The sequence below is a fragment of the Bombus vancouverensis genome, chromosome 14 (assembly GCF_051014615.1).
Source record: "Bombus vancouverensis nearcticus chromosome 14, iyBomVanc1_principal, whole genome shotgun sequence".
NCBI lineage: Eukaryota > Metazoa > Arthropoda > Insecta > Hymenoptera > Apidae > Bombus > Bombus vancouverensis.
In genome coordinates, this window is record NC_134924.1 from 9,312,009 (window position 1) to 9,329,213 (window position 17,205).

The 17,205-nt window shown below is 42.9% G+C and overlaps 1 protein-coding gene across 5 annotated transcripts in view; it reads right to left on the reverse strand.

Moving 5' to 3' along the window:
* kcc (solute carrier family 12 member kcc) overlaps positions 1-17,205 on the reverse strand; it is a 100,647-nt gene that overhangs the window by 66,616 nt on the left and 16,826 nt on the right. The window contains exon 1 of one of the 5 annotated variants that reach the window (XM_033328996.2): positions 2,302-3,145. The exons of the other annotated variants lie outside the window; for them this stretch is intronic. The gene's annotated coding sequence lies outside the window, so the exon portion shown is untranslated. Of the gene's footprint in view, positions 1-2,301; positions 3,146-17,205 lie in introns of those variants that run through there. 5 annotated transcript variants of the gene reach the window in all.

Genomic DNA, 17,205 nt, shown 5'->3' on the forward strand with positions numbered 1-17,205 from the left:
TTCCGGCCGTTTTCGAGAACGCTTGGGGACGCTCATCGATCTTCATTTAGACCGACTTTGAGGAAAAATTGAACAGTGGCCACGGTATAACGAAGCAACCGGGTCAATCGGGTCAACCGGCCGCTTCCGGTATCATGGATATTTTCGATTCTCATATTACCACCGTTTCGACCAACTTTTAATTTATGCGCACCGGGTTTCGATGAAAACTTTCCACTTAGGGTAAACTGACGTCCAGTTCGCATGGACGGAATTGAAACAGACTTTCGGAAGTTCGACCGAAACGTAGATTCGTTCGATTTTATTTCAACGAATCCGGGAATTTTTTTGGATAAACGGAACCGAGTTTGAGTTAGCATCGGTACAAGCGGAGAATTAATAACGAAAATGGGATGATACACGGAACACGTGTTTCCGATGAAAAATTAATCCCCGGTACGAGGTACAAGGAAACTGTGTCATTCGGTTGATTCGATGACACCCGGGTGTGATCGATTACGCGATATAATTTTGGTCCCTGTGGATATAGTTGAAGCAAAGCAGAAAAGTAGGGCGGAAAATAAAATTGCAACGCATCGAATACAACGTACGGAGGAAGAGAAATTCAAATATTTTTATGTTCGCCGTTACGTGAAAAGAGACAAATATTATCGAAATTATTCGATAATATTTTGGCGGAAAAATCAATCTGTAGAACGGGTGACATTGATACGATACGGCGGAAAGGGTCAACTTTAGCTGGTTATTTCATCAACGCGTCACTGATCGATCACGCGTTACGTTGATCCCACCCTGTTTGTGTCATATTGTATCGACATGTAAAACTTGAATGTGCATACACCACAGCCAGCGTTTATAACGTGCGACTTCTGTACGGTAATCTATTTGCTCCGAAACGAACGAACTCGCTGAATTGCTTTTCCTTTTTCACTGCTCGAGCTCGGATAAATTTCATTCTGTGTATCGTTGCAATTTCGCCTTCCAATCGGGGGCTCGAGAAATATTACAAACTATCGAGGAAGAAAAGTTGACGAAAAAACTATCTACGATCCACGCCATATCGAAGAAGAGCTTAAGGAACTTAGAACTGTGATACAATAACTTTTAACAATATAAACGAACGGAGCGATATTGTTTCTGCTGCAACCATCTGCAGTATCAATTTCATACACGTTACACGATTTTATCGGGCAAAACGATATTTCGCCTGTGAGGCTTTACACATACAATACCTATATCGAGCGCAGATACTTTCCCAAACAACGTAGACAGCCTGTCGCGTGCTGCTCGCCGTTTCCCTCAATGGACTAAATCTACCAGAGAAGAAGGGAACTCGGTATTTTTCTTTTCATACGAATTATAACTTCTTCTCGACCAACACATAATAACGATTTATTTGTTATTGTAAAAAAGAAAGTACACTCTAATACAATAATAGTGAAATTTAACGAACACTTGTTGAACGTAATTCGATGAAAATATCGGCCATACTATCTGGAATCGTGCCTGCGCCTATTCGGCCTGGAAAAGCCAGATTCGATTAATTTTAACGACAACGATATGCGTTGTTCGCGAGGATCTCGTGCGTTGTATTCGTGCCTGCTTTATTAACGAGAACCGCGAACAAAGTGGAGCAATTAAACCAGCGAACCTCAAACGAGCAAAATGTTTTTAGAATATTACAAGGGAACAAAGGGCGCCGTAACGAGCAACAAGTAATCGCATCGCATCTGCCTAACCAATTACACGTCGCTCGGATTAGATCGCGCTGACGTAAAATTCGGTTGAAAATTGTGAGAAGCGAACAAACAAACAGGAGCGCGTTATAGGAAGGAGATAAATCATCGATCGATCCAAGGAAAAGGATCTGACGTTCCGAGCAAGATTATATCTACGTATTTCTTCCACCCGACACGTATTTATATGCACGTCGAAAAGATGAAGTAAATCCTGAACGAGGAAGTTCGTGAAATTTTCATCGGGTCTCGTCTTCAACGCTCCTCGAACTCATCGATCCGTAACGTATAACATCTCCAACTTGCCATAAAAAAAGACAAGGAGAGATGTTTCCTCGGGAAGCAACGAGGAGAGAAAAGGAATCACCTGAGATCATCCCGAAGAAGCCAGCTTCCCCTTGACGCGCAACACCACTGCCCGCCTCTCTCAAGCCAACTGGCAGAAAACGAGTAAAAAGAAAAGAGATTCGAAAGACCGGACGCGCACACGAGGTTGCTGCTCTCGATCCCCGATGGATCACGTGGCTGGATCGGCGGTTCAGGATCCCGGCCAGTGTCAGCTCACCCCCGGTTCAAGCTGGATCGATGAAGGCTGCTCCTCGCATCGCACGCTGCCTGGGTCTCCTCTCTCCCGTATATCGACAGTTTCACCCTTCGAGACGCCGTGAATCGAGTTCCACGATTTCGTTCGCCGATCTTCCCACTGTTCGATCCGAATCCAGAAGACGGATACTGCTCGTGCGGACGAACCAAACCCTCGGGTTAGTCGCACTACCGCGGTTCGCGATCGAATTCCAACTGGACGCGGGCGAAGGATCGCCTTTGAACGTTAGACCCGAGTGACAGTGGTGGAAGTCGAAACGACAACCTCCAACCGACTGACCGAACCACGAGCAACCAAACGACCGAAGGACGATAGACAGACGGGAGGAGTGGAGCGATATCGTAGAACGCCACCGATCGTCAGGATGGAGACGCACAAGTGGTTTTTCGCGTTTTGTCCCGGGGGTTGGTTGCTCTCTCTACCCCACTCACCTGGTATCCGCGTAGGGTGCGCACCTACTACTACCCACTGGGTAGCTACCTCTGCCACCCACCCGACCTAACCCGTCACCCACTCTGGCCACCCCACTGCTTCACTCGCTAACGCCACGTTAGGAACTCCCTCTCTCCCTCTATCCTTTTCTTTCTCGTTCCCTCCCTATGGCTTTACCGTGCGCCACTCGCTCCGTCTCTCTTCGGGTTTCGCGGTCTCTACCCTTCCTTCCTTCGACATTCGAACTGGTTTCCACCGTCTCTATCGACCCCGTTAAACGAACGTTTGGCTATCTTCGTCCGAGCTTCGCGCGCTCCCGGTTTATACTCCCGTCGACAGTTTACACCGGCGCGGCGCCGCTTTCCTTCCAACGCGTCGCTTTTCTTCTACGATTTTCTCCACCACCACGGACCTCGTTACCTTTCTATGCTTCTGCTTCTTCACCAACCACGCTGTAGTTTCTCATTTTGTCACGGCGAACTTGCTTCATGCTGCTTATCGTTGTTACCACCGGTGTGCTTATTACTTCTACGTCCTCTCGGTTCGAGTCTGTTCTCTACGTGTCTTCGATGCTTTACTTTAGATAGCTTTGTTTACGTTCCGCCTATTTTCAGCAGACTTTCTTTTCGCGGCTATTTCTTCCTTTCGCTTTCTTTGTCAAACGAGTTTGTTACGTTTCGTCCGTTTCCACTTTTCGTCAATAATAAAATTTCATCTAATTCGTCGTTTGCTGGTACCTGTACGTAAACCGGATATCGCGTGACTTTTCTCCTCGTCGTGCACGTCTTTCACTTCGGGACGACGTCGATACGTTTCGACGCCGCACTTTCGAAATTTCCAATCGTTCTAATTGGTGGAGAGCGAAGAGTACGATTTCTATCAATAATTCCGAGAACGTGCGGTCTATCCACGGCTATAGTTACGTCCTACTTTTTATTTAAATGGCAACTGCGCGGCCTGATAGGGATGAACGTCGATGAAAGTTTGATGAGAGACCCGTCATAGGGCGGTTGCGAAACGATTAAAGTTTCACCGGATTCCGCTCACTGATTCTCCGCTTTCGTGATTCATGGGTACGCGTCCGACCGAAGATGCGCCCTACGGACGCGAATCGTTCGTTTTAGACGCTTGTTAATATCGATTCGGGAAAATTGGCCTCGACGAAGGTAAACGACGATAAATGGCTGAAATATGGATTTTGGGATATCGTTCAAGGTATTTTCTAAATCACCGGTCTTCGTTACAGTCGTTTGGTAATTCCAACACGAGCAGATGCATTGGCATTAAGCATTTCGCGAATCATTCGTTGTACACGACCGTGACGCAAAATAGCAAACGATTATTGACAGAATCTCATCCGATTCGCGTTGTCGAATCGAGCTGAAAAACGACCACTGCGACCGAAAACGTGGAACGCGTGAAAGAAACGTTCATCATCGTCACTATGAAGAAATATCCGCTAAATTAGAAAACTGCTCGTTCGAAGAACCGTCGAGTTCCACGTGTACAAACATTTCGCGACTGGTTGGAGCATTTCGAACAAACGACAGGCTCATGCACGATTTCAAGCATTCGCAACGTTCGAACAACGCGAATGTGCCCGCTATACCCAGAGAATACAACGACTACTTCGAATAGTAAACACATTACCCGCGCCCTTTCTGGTCCGCGTGATTTCCAGTACATCTCGCTCTTTGTACGCTCTTTGCGCTTTAGCAACGTACGAATTTTGTCTCTAGCTTGTTTCTCTCACGCGATGGTACCAAGCCACCACGAGTTACGCCGAGAACGATCACTGGGTCTCTACGAGATTTTAAAATGAAAAATCCAACGAAAAGTGCAAAGAACCACCGTTATTTTTCACGAAAATGTGCTCTGTGTTTGCTATTTAAAACGATTCGTTGTATTCTTCCGTGTTGTAATTTAATTTTATTAGTTGCGAGACTAAAGGAACGATACTGATTTTCACTACTTTAATTTTCAACTCGCTGACACCTCGATCCATTTTCCCAACGTTTGCTTCGTGCGATTAAACGATACGGATTTTTCTCCTCTTCGAGGATCTGATCCTCGAAACGTCCAACGTGAATGGAACATGGCCAATAGGGGAAAATCTCATGCATTTTGAGCTAAAAAAAAGTCAAATTCCCCGTTCCCTTCGTGAAACGCGGGCCGAAACGCGGCCGCGATTTATTGCCTTGGCACGAGGCGATCGTAATATCGGGTCGAGCGATATCGGATCAAGCCTCGACTGAGTAATTAACGTAAATCGAAAAAAAAGACGATACCTTCGAGTCGGAATCGGCAAAGTCTAATTGGTCACTTTCATCGACAAATTATCGCGGATAAAGAATATATCGACGAAGAATCGATCATTGGTACAACAAACCAGAGCGGAGGGCGAGAAGGCTTTCGATTTAAATTCGATTTCACATTTATACATTCGCGTGTAGTTTAAACGGGAAACTTGTGTAGAAACTCGTTTCATTTCTCGTTCTCGTTTATAACATTCCCATCCCTCCACGCATCCATTGGCTGGATCTTCAAATTTCCAGCCAAAACTTTCAACAAGTTCTGATATTTGCATTTCTTGAGTGAACGAATCGCAGAGTCGGTAGCTTCTCGATCTTCCACAGCTATTTTCCTGAGAAATCAATTTTTCTGAAAAAAAAGATCTCCATTCGAAAGGAAAGATGCTGGCCACGGAAGTCGAGGCAAAGAAACGGGACGAAGAATGTTGTTTGTTCGGAGAAGATTCGTGAATCAAAGCGATCGGTGTGCAGTAGTCATTGGAAATACGTCGTAATGGCACAGCAGTTCTCTCGACAAACAAGATTCAGCTCGATCGTATACGTGGCGTGCAAACGGACGACGCTTTGATTTCTCTTGCTCGTAATTGAACGATCGAACAACGTGTATGGCTTTCATCGTTGATCGCAACGAAGGATTGTCCTTAGGACGTGTTCTCGTCCGCGACACGTGCTTCTGTCCAAGTCCAATGGATGAAGCGAATCGCACGCGTTTCGAATGAAATCCTCTGTTTTAGACTTAAACCGACGTTTATCGTAGGCTCGATAAATCGGTTTCGTTGAATCTTGCGGCAAGACTGGATCGGAGATTGCTTAAACTCGTTTAGAGTTTAACAGGTAGTACTAAAGAGTTCTTGGATCGGCTGCGGTAATAAGGATAAACGTACGGTCCTTTTTATGATCCTCTTTATGTGTAGATAGCCGCTCATTGGAGAGAACGAATGGTACGAGAGACTCGTGCTAGCAAAGCTTGGACAAGAAAAGTTGGAGAACTTAGCGGAATATAGGTTAGTATAGGTCGTTGAAAATTTCAGAGTCTAAGATGTATTTTCGATTAACTCCTTGACTTCGTTTAACGCGAAGCAGAAAGTTTATATAGCGGTAAAGTTTGCAGAATGAGTGGCTGTGTCTCGGTTAGTAGAAGTAACTACGTATTATCTGATCGAATAAATATCTAGGTTTGGTTCCAACCATCTTTCTACAAGTTTGTCCTGCAAGCTCCAATGATTTTCTCAACGAATAACCATTTTTCTTTCCTTTCTATAGCTATACGGTTCAATTTGCTACGTATTGGGCGCCATAGGCCGTTCACGATGTTTGGAATCGACATCGCGGTACAACGAAGGCTCAACGAGGGTCGATCGTGTAATCGAGAACAGATAGGGCGGCACTGGTTTCAACGCGAACTCCAGATGATCGATCAGGTCGAACGGGTTACATGGCGAATTTTATGCTTTTAGCTTAACCACACACAATACCTCGGCCACTCGCGGAAATTTAACATTCGACTGTATCGAGTTTGAAAAATGCACTCACGATTTATCATCGGCGATAATTCAACGACGTTGCAGCGACAAACGGCTGGTTTGCCTCTTTTCTCTCTTTTATTGTTACGAGCGTTTCGATATCCGGACAAAAAGCGAGACAAGCTAGAGAAAAGGCGAGAGCAGACGGTCGAAAGCCGATCGACTCGTCGTTAAACGAAACTATTTATTTTTATTTCCCCGCGGCCAGACGGCGAATCCCTTTATCGTAGAATCCTCTTACGGACTCCAATTCTGAAATACAGCTTCGAAACCGGACCACTACATGCTCCATTTCGCTCTTTTATTCTCAAAAGCTTCTCGTTTACCTTATCTTCCGATTTCAAGTCCAGTCTGTCTTGTATTTCCTCCGATTGTTCCCTGTGTATTTTCGACCAATCGCGGGGAGACGAAATCACGAAAAAACACGTCAACGGGAGTCGTAAATTCCCGTTACGATTATAAAAATCGACACCACGAGTTGATCGATCCCCTGATTTCCGTTAAGATAATAGAGGTGTTTGAGAGGGTAACGATTAGCGATTAACAGGGTTATAAAATTTATATTTTTAACACTTAAGTTATACCGTTGCTTATGATATACAGGGTGGTTGGTAACTGGTGGTACGAACGGAAAGGGGGTGATTCTACGCGAAAAAAGAAGTCGAAAATATAGAATACAAATTTTTTTTTTATTTTTTGTTTTTAATTTTTCCATCGAAACAACGATCTACAGTGAGATCCGTTATAACGTACCTCACGCGTACCGAGCGAAAATTCAAAGTCGATTTTCTCGGAAACAAAGTCTCAAACGAAAAATTTTTATTCTATATTTTCGACTTCTTTTTTCGCGTAGAATCGCCCCCTTACCGCTTGTACCACCAGTTACCAACCACCCTGTATATCGTCGACAATGATTTAGCGTATAGAGATGCGATACTTGTTGGCAGAATATTCGTTGGTGATCGAGCAAGGCTCTTAGAGTTTTGTTATAGTTGACGTGGCAATAAGGGAAAAGACAGAAAATGAACTAACCCGGTACTGACATGTTGATTATTCTAACGTTGTAGAATAAGTAAAATACAGTGACGATACTGGATCAGAAGAAAGCTAACGATGGATGTGTCTAGCGCACGGGATCATCGGATTTGTTCATGACATTTTTGGTCAGGAAAGTGAGGGCAGTATACATTGCTTCTGATTCGATAAACGAGGGTTGGTGGACTCGGAAGGGTCCTAGCCACCCTCGATAGAAAGTTGCTAGTGGGAAGCATCGTAAGTGAGAAAACCTAACTTTCCCGTGTCAAGCTGTAGTAGACAATAATCTACAGAAAATGCTTTAGAAACAAAGATATTTGTTCGGTCTGTAGAACCTTAGCTAGCAAATTCCTGAGATTTACGATGGATCCTTAAGGCTATTGAGTGTACGCAGTAAGGATGAGCGGACATCTGGTTCCCGTCTGTTCCCGTAATATCCTGTGTATCGAGAATTTCGCGAATCGTTCGACCAGCTATTCCAATGCAGATTACGAGCAATGTTTGCGTCGAAATATTTGTAGCGGCACATGAGTTAGAGGACAATTCAAATCATGTTGTTGTTTTGCCTCGGAATATCAAGATCGTTAGGACACACGCAATGTAAGAATAAATAAACTGCGGGCAAAACAATGTCGCCGCTACGTGCAACCGTCGAACAAAGACGAATTTGAAATTTCCGACTCTTCCTCGACCAGTATAAATAAGCGGACGCGATCGCAAGGAAATGAGTTACAGTCAGTTGTCGATCAGTTATCAACCAGTTATCAACCAGTTATCAACGAATTATCAGCGATCTAATTAACGAGTCATTAGCGATCTTATTTTACGACTTATACACTGCCTCAGCGAATCGGTTAGTACGAGCATCTTTGCGAACATTATCTGTATACTAATTTATCATTTTAAATATATTCGATGGTTTCAACAACGAGCAATCTCGTTCATTAAACCTCACCGACCAACCATCCTCTACACATAAACCTCTACATATTTGTCGGACAAATTCGCGGTCCTTAAAAGTAATTCGACTGAACCTTAGAAAACGTTAACAAATGTTACACAAACATAGCAGACGTTTCGTGCGATCGCCAGCTTTTCAGTTTGAGCAGCGAGGAGCAACGATTGTCCGGTTTCACGAGTCGAAATTCCATTGTTTCTTCCGTGTAAAGCACTCGAATCTCGCGAATGAATAAAATTGTAATATCTCCGGGAACGTGTAGCCACCGACAACTTCGATCTCTAGCGACTTTTAAAGTCTACCCTAACGCAAAAAGTTTCCACGAGTTGGCGCAAAAACTACGACAGACAAGTTTGATAAGCCATTATCACGAAGAAATCCTCTTTACGGAAGGATCAGTGGACAGAAGAATGTTGTCAAACTCGAGCTGCTCCGGTTTTCACTTTAATCTCGATATTCGTGAAATATTGTGAAATATAAGGTAGCAAAAAAGTCTGTAAGATGACGTTCAAGTTTCGTTTACTCGAGTAGCTGTCAGCTTCGTATTCAACGAGACCAGCGTAGGTGTTCAAGACGAACAACTCTAAACAAGAATGATAAATTATCCGCGCGAAACATCGGTTCTGACAGCTTGTATCTTTGATAATGAAATATTAGGATCATGCTTGGAAATTACTTCTTGAGAACAGGCAAAACGATACCAAGTCTTCTCGAAATTCTGAATTACCGTCAGATGAATAACAAGCAACTGTTTTTTTCCGAAATTCCCTTCTCGAGTCCGAGAATAATGAAAAATGGCAAGCAGCAAGATTTATCTCCTGCAATGCTACATCCACGGTAACCACGGAAGACGAGCATTAAAGATGACAAACGATCTTGCCTCGCCGGTTAATCTCCGTTGCTGCGAAGTAACGCGTTCTCGATAGAATGATCGATGCAATAGCAAAATGCGATAGCAAGGTGTAATAGCAAGAAGATTCGATAGAGCTAAAAGGCAACGAGACGCGTTAAATCACGTACAAACCTGTATAATGGCAACTAAGTTTATGCTAACCACTCAACGATCGAAGCGAGATAGTCGTGGGAAACCCCAAAGGACATGGTAATTCTAAGACGAGTCGACCATCCCAGGTACCGTTGATCGTAGATCAAAACCATCAGCAACTTTAGACCTCAACCCAAGTAATTGACACTTGGAGATTGACACTTCTCGCGCAGGTGGTAACACGGATCTTAACAATAAGATAAATGAATAGTTGTTACCCCAAAAATATGACAATATTGCATATGGAATGCGTGGACGAAAGTATAATAGAAATATATTTAAGTAAGTTTAACACTAGAACTACCACACCAATTAAATTGACTGGTTTTACAATTTTATTATAAAATTCCTACTTCATGTAAAAATATTCTGTTATTACGTATTTTTTAAAGACCAGTGATTTTCACTGGTTTTGGTAGAAATAGCTTTGTGTTAACTATCGGTAGTTCTAGTGTTAAGTATAAGTACAATGTGTATGCTAGTGAAGATCCGAACGCTGGCTATGGGTATTTATACAATTACGAAAACTATCCTGTCTGTAACCGACTGCATCATTTGTGCAAAACCTGTTCCTAGAAAAGGCTATGGGGCTGAGAGGCCCTTGAAATTGATTTAGTGATAAACAATATTCAATGACTTCGAGGCCTAAGAAAACTAAACATCAGAAAAGATGCGGAGTTTTGCTGGAAGTGGGATCCACTTCAACGGAATATCTTACGTATTATTGTAGCATCGTATAAAGATGACTGGCAACGAAATCGGAAGACCGTTTTTTCGCGAGCACCAGGTGTGTTAGGTGGATCTATTATTCTCGTTATTAAGGTTTACGGAGAGGAGCCCGCGACACAATGGGGGCTCGCCTTTCCGCGGCACGAGCCGCTAAGAATTAAAGAACTAAATTCGGTCCAATTAAATTTACGACCGCTGTTCCTTCTAATGAAAGCGCGCTCGACTCCTTTTTGTCCACTGGATCGACTGTGACAGCGTTCTCCAGCTGCTGCAGCCAACATTTCCCCGTTCAAAACGTGCAATACACAAGGTGACGTGTGTAAAAGATCATTCATGGAACTGCGAGACTCTAGGTCGTGTAAAATGTAGGAATTGGTATTTTAGATCGTAAGGTAAGTCGGCTAAGAAATAAGAAGAGAGTATAACCCGGAAATTTTAACATAGAGACGTTGACTGCGTAAACTGCGGTTATTTCTTGAAACAAATAAATACAATGGTTCTTAAAGACTGAACTTTTCTGCTTATAAAATTCATCGCGGGAGAACAGGACATTTTGAATGTTTGCGAACCAAGAGGACCAGAAGGATGGTCCGTTTCTGTTTGATTTCTAAAATGTGGATAACCAACCAATCTGCAAAGACTTAAAAATACCAACGGTTAAAGAAGAAATCAGCAGGTACGCAGAAAAATACAAGGAAAGAACGGCAACACATCCAAACCAGGTGGCTGCTGAAGCGAATGAAACTCTCATAGAAAGAAGACTAAAAAGAAAACACCCAACTGACCTCAGTAAAGAAATAAAATAGTCAAACTCGAAGATCGCATCCCGCTGAGGGTAGCCATTCACATGTTATTTGGCAATTAAGTTAGAAAAATTGATCAAATGTCCAGCTGGACAAATTGTAAAGTAGAAATTAAAAAATAAAAAAGAAAAAACCAACCGATCTTCCGTTAGTCAACTTTCAGCCGCTGTTCGTTCTGTTAGTACAGAAGAAACCTTTTAGCATTTTCTTCCGCTGATCCTTCGCGTCTTCCGTTAACGCTACTTACTATTTACAAATCGATACTAATATTCGTAACGATTTGAATATCGTCTGAATCGTGACAAGACGATATCTTATCTGTTGCGAGTAATCTACGGTAATCTACAACGGTAAATTACAGAAAAGAGATTGGATGAAATTGGAAAAAGGTAGCATGGACGCGATAGAACGATGGAAACGTGGATGACGGCTGGTTTCACCGTTTCCTCGGGGCCGTACAGTTCCGCTAACGTTTCATTAAAACTTCTCTGCGAAAGCGCCGGTGTCGTGAATTTAATTAGGACAATTACGCTCCCTCCGTGTTGCCAGCTCCGTTACAGTTTACTCGTGGTGCCGCGGGAGTCATTTTTACGACTCGAACCCGCGCGACTAAAGTCGTTCCGTGACGTCGAACATCGAATTAAAATCCTCTAATCACAGGTTTATAGATAACAACGACGAGATTCAACGATAACATCTGACGAATGAATTTTCTTTTCGCTTTAATCTCTTTCTCTTATTCTATTCATTTATACATTTTCGAACTGATCTTAAACTCAATTAAGATACGCGTTAAGATATCGCAATAAAATTGGTACGGAGATATTCTCTACTTTACAAAGTATACAAATTGCGATTAAAATATTTTCTGTACTATCAGAATACTTGGTTCGTTGTTTTCGAATGATAAAAAATAAATTCCTAACAATACGCAGAGAACTAATAATACGCAAAGACGAATTTTACGTTTCATGTGAAAAGATTTCGAAATTGGCAAATTTTTCTCCACTCACATTGCGCCGAAAACGAAACCACACATCTTCCAAGCTATGCATCTCGAAATCCCGCGAAATATTCCAAGAATCGGTCGATTCGATTGATCGAGAGACTGCATGGTAGGAAGGTCGGGTCGGCAGTTTCTCTAAGAAACACAAGCAGCTCCGCTCTATACTACCGAGCACTTGTGTAACTGTTGTCGTATCCGTGCAGCCCCTGTCGACAGTTCGAAGGGTGAGAAGGGTGCACGAGCGATAGATCGCATGCCTGGCGCCAGTTAACAATCGAGAACCCTGCATTTATGAATAAGGCTGCACAGCAGGCGAGGTAAGGTCACAGACAATGAACCTCGATTCAGTTCAGGGCCTCAGCGCGACGTCACGTCAAGACGTTGTCGGTCAGGGTGGTTCTGCCACACCCTCGACCTGTCGCGAATACGATACCTTCTGCTCCTTAATCTGTTTACAGACGTGCCTTTAATTGATCGAACTGTATGCCGTGTAGTTGAAAATTCGATCAAGGGTCGATGATACACGTGTCTTGAAACGGGGTGGAAATTTACTTCGATCGATTCGGAAAGAACAATAGTTTCGGAAAAAATTGAACAGCTTGGAAACATAGCATACGCGTGAATGTAACATTCACAGATGACGCGAGATGTACGTGGTAGAACGCGGCACGATATTGTACTATCGAAATTGTGGCACGCAGCGTTACATGGTATAAAGATGTGTCTCGTATGTTTCGCGCAGAGTGCGCTGGAATCGATATTTCAGACGCGCAAACCGATCCACTGTGGCAGATAATACGAAACAAAGCTTGTAAATACCGCAGTCCATATGGAAATCGACGTTTCCCCGCAAAAGTTGAAGCAATCAGGGAAAAATTCACACTCGCCTACGATATACTCGACCTCGGCACTGGGCTACGATACAACCCTCGACTGGATCGATACTGTACACCTGCGATCGTAACGAGACAGAGTAGCGTAACGGATCGTAACAGAAAACACAAAGCGATTCCGGCGGAAACTGTTCTGCAGAAAGCGTGATGTGTTTGGGCTTTCGTCGTATTAGCGACGAATATATAATATCGTCTCAAGATCACCGGTTATACAAGCAATTATCGCGGCGAAGGATCGCTCGATAGGAAAACGTCGGGCACGAAGGTCTAGGATAGAAATTGCGTGCCATGCCCCAGTTAACGATCGAGGTCTGCGTTCAGGAGAATATGGCTGGAATAAGGTCGCAGCCAATGAACTTCGCCATCGTTATTTTGGAGGTTGGAACTCTTTCGATTTCCAGTAACGAAGCGATCGGACGAATTCCGTTCTCCATCCAGCGAATTTTCTACATTCGACACACTTCATTCCGTGTTACCACGACGAAGATTTACGGCCAAAGTCCGTTCTTTTCAGAAGACGTTAAATCGCACGCTCGATGGACAGAGAAACGCAATTAGCGGAATGCTGGACGACGCGACGTACCTCGAATACGTAGAAAATTGTTACGAAACTTGCGCGCAATTCATCGAGAAGATTCCAAGCGTGATCTTTTGCCACTTGTTTCCTAAGAAAATTCCTGTTTCTCTCTTGCAACGTTTCCTGCGAGTATGTCCGGAAATGCAGGTTGAAAGGGTGAATTTGCATTTTGAATTTCGTTCGAACGGCTGAAATATCGTCGATTGTGTTATCGTGAATCGCGAAATAACGAAGTTTCTTTGAAAGCGCGAGAAAATAAAGGTTGTAGAATCTTCGAGATTGGTGTCGAATTGACCTTCTAGTTTCGCAGAAGGATGAAATTGAAGAGTAAAGCCTGTAGGCAACGAGATAGTGGCCCGAGTTTATAAATAAGGTTATCAGGGTCGGCGCATTGAGGGTGAAGGTAGAAAAGCTTGGTTCAAGGCCGCACGTCTTCGTGCGAAGATCTCGACCAGATGAACCTGCCATGTCTCTATTAACGGACTAGTAACGACTTTAATCTCGTCGGCCTTCGCGGTGGTTTCTTGATGAAAATTCGATAACACAATGCGCGTCGATTATCGTGGAAATTAGTGGAACCGACTAGGGAAATTTCGAAATTTCCAAAATTAGATCGAAAAATTTATCGATCACGAAGAGACGGTGCGACTAAATATCGAAACTCGGATACAACGGAGGAAAACTAATAATTTAGAAAGGACGTGTATATTTTATTAAGGCGCGAATATTTGATAGATTGCTATTTCTGGGACTAGGAAACTCTGAAAGTCTGTTTTTATATTAAAAAGATTCTCATTCGATAAATTCTGCCTGGTAATGGAATTTTCCATTACGATTTTTGCTTTAAGTATAGTTTTACAGGCGTCGTTGCACGCACGTAAATGTTTATGCCTCGTTAAATATTTTACGCACGTATTTTACTTCGAACACCGTCGAGAACAAGCAACATTTTACTTCTCTAGATATTTCCTAATGAATGTTTCATCTCGTTGACTCTTAAAATTCTTCCTTAACAGCGAAGAAGCAGTAAAGAGAAGAAAGACGAACAAAACGCAAGATACAAAATGTAAGACACGCGCATATTACAAAGAAGCTAAATTCGCTGGCTATTATTCAAGAATTAGACACAAGGGAACTTTCCCAATTTCACGGAAGAAAAAATGCAGTTCCAAAAGATAAACGACTCCTCGAGTGGGAATTTATCGTCAGGTTACTAAAATTAGTTCCAACGACGAAGCGAATTACCTTTTCAACGAATTTCTCTGCGCGTTAATCGTCGATTTTCTCAACTTCGGCATTCGACTTTTTCTCACCAATGAACATTCAATATTTTTATGCTTATTGCGTATTCGGGAACGGAATAAAAATGCGATAACAAAAGTAAAGAAAAACAGAGGAAAATTGAGGATCGCGAAGTTTATTAGGATATAAAAATTGGAGGAAAGTGAAATCGATATCGTCGATGGAATTTCATCTGGACCGAGAGCCCCTTTTTCATAAATGAAAATCGATCGAAATTTCTAAATGCGGAAGATAAATGCTGCCATACCAAATACGCGAGAACCTACTCGTATTTTCCTCCTTTGCCCTTCTGTTTCCTTCTTCTCTTCCAGTTTTCAGCGAAATAATGGATAGATGAAATATTCGCATGTTACTCGAGATAGGAACATATTAAATGTCCTCGAATCGAGGGCGTTGCGTGTAAGTACAAAGAGGAGATTCTGTTCCGGCGTATCATCAGGGAACGCTGGCAATAAGAGTGTAAGAAGACTTTCATGATTTTCAGACAACTCCCGAGACGCGTCAGATTCTTGTTTACTCTACTTCGATACGACCCAAGTTTCCTCTGAACAGAACATCGTGTATTTCGTCTTTCAGCTTGTGCATCGATGAAAGATCGAGACATCGACTTCTATCATTTATTTAACGACGTATTTTTCTGATTGTTTCGTATCCATGAATATAACGCGACGATAGACACGCAACGAGAAATTACGTGACACCGAGTTATTAAACGCAGTGCACGTTACAAAAGATTGAGAGGATTCGATAGATAAAGAAAGAATAGCAAAAAAGATAAAATTTCCTACTTTTAAAAAAAAGCAAATTCTCTGCTGGAAAGTTACTTAATTACAGTCATTCGATCTCATCCACGTCGTCGTATGTAAAATACTGCTTGCAGCACGACTATTATTATTATTATTATTATTATTCGCGTGAACGAGTATCCGTAAACACGAGACGTATACCTCGTATCTAAGTAGGCGATTAGACGCTCGGAGCAGAGGCCATGCGCCCACATGACCGCGTAATGCTAAACGATTGTGGAAAGTGGCCTTGGGACTTGCCACGAATCGATAATAGCCCGGCCCGATATCGCTTGATCCAGCGATCGTTCGCGTCATTGGATCGCGAATCACGCGCGGAAATCTAATCACCAATCGAAATCTCACGCGAATTCTATCGTCTATACATAACGTACACGTGTATATATCTGTAGGTTCGTTAATTTACCGTAGCGGAAGCCGAGAACGCGAACGAGATCAAACACTTCGAAACTATCGTTCTCCGGAACTATCCGTATAAATAAGAGGGGAGTGAGGCCAGGTAGAATCTAATTACGCCACGGTTAAGCGGGGCAACGGAGTTCGACAACAATTGAATTATGGCAGCGCGTGGAAATATTAGTTTATCGAAATAACAGCGAATCAAACAAGACCACTGGCTTTTACCAACGTCCCGATCGCACAGTTATCGAACCACGGGAACCTTGGACCGGCGAATCATCGTCCCGTAAAAATCGCCTGTCATAAAGCTATCAAATTATGAACCGTAAAAATGCCAGAGTGAAGATTAACTGGCAAACCCCAGCCGATATACCTGTCTGCGCGATTCCTTTTTATACGCCATAAAACGCGTTTCTTTTTAACGATATAAAGATGTACGCTGCTGGCTGTTTCCCGCTCGCTGACATTTTATCCATTATTCAAGAATCTTGTCCAATCGTCAGTCTTATTCTCGAGCTCTTACTATCAACGTTATCGGAAATATGAATATTTCACTTTTTCGGAGGCGTTCTATTTACAGGCATCTTATCTCATTATCAGATTTCCTTTTCTATAAACGTTATCGAAAAGGCAGATGTATTTCACTCTTGTATAAACACTTTGTCAGAATCTTATCCGATTATTGTATTTGGATGTTATTAAAACGGTAAATATATCTCACTGTTTTCGAGACATTGTTGGAGAATTCCAGCGGAAAGTCGAATGAAAAATCATTGAGATTCCAAGAGCGTCCGGTTCGGTTCAATCGACAGGCGTTCTCGGCGACGAGTGAAACCAAAGTAATCAATAGGATAGCACCGATGCATTCCGCATTCCTCGTTCAACTAAGTCGTTTATATCGCGTACGCTGGGCCGTAGATTCGTGTCCCGGCTGTTTAATTCTGAAGCGGAACGATGGCTTCGTCCAACTGGTCGCTCGGCCACCGAAATAAGCCCGTTATTCAATTAACCTAATCAAATTTCGAACGGCACATTCGAACCGGCA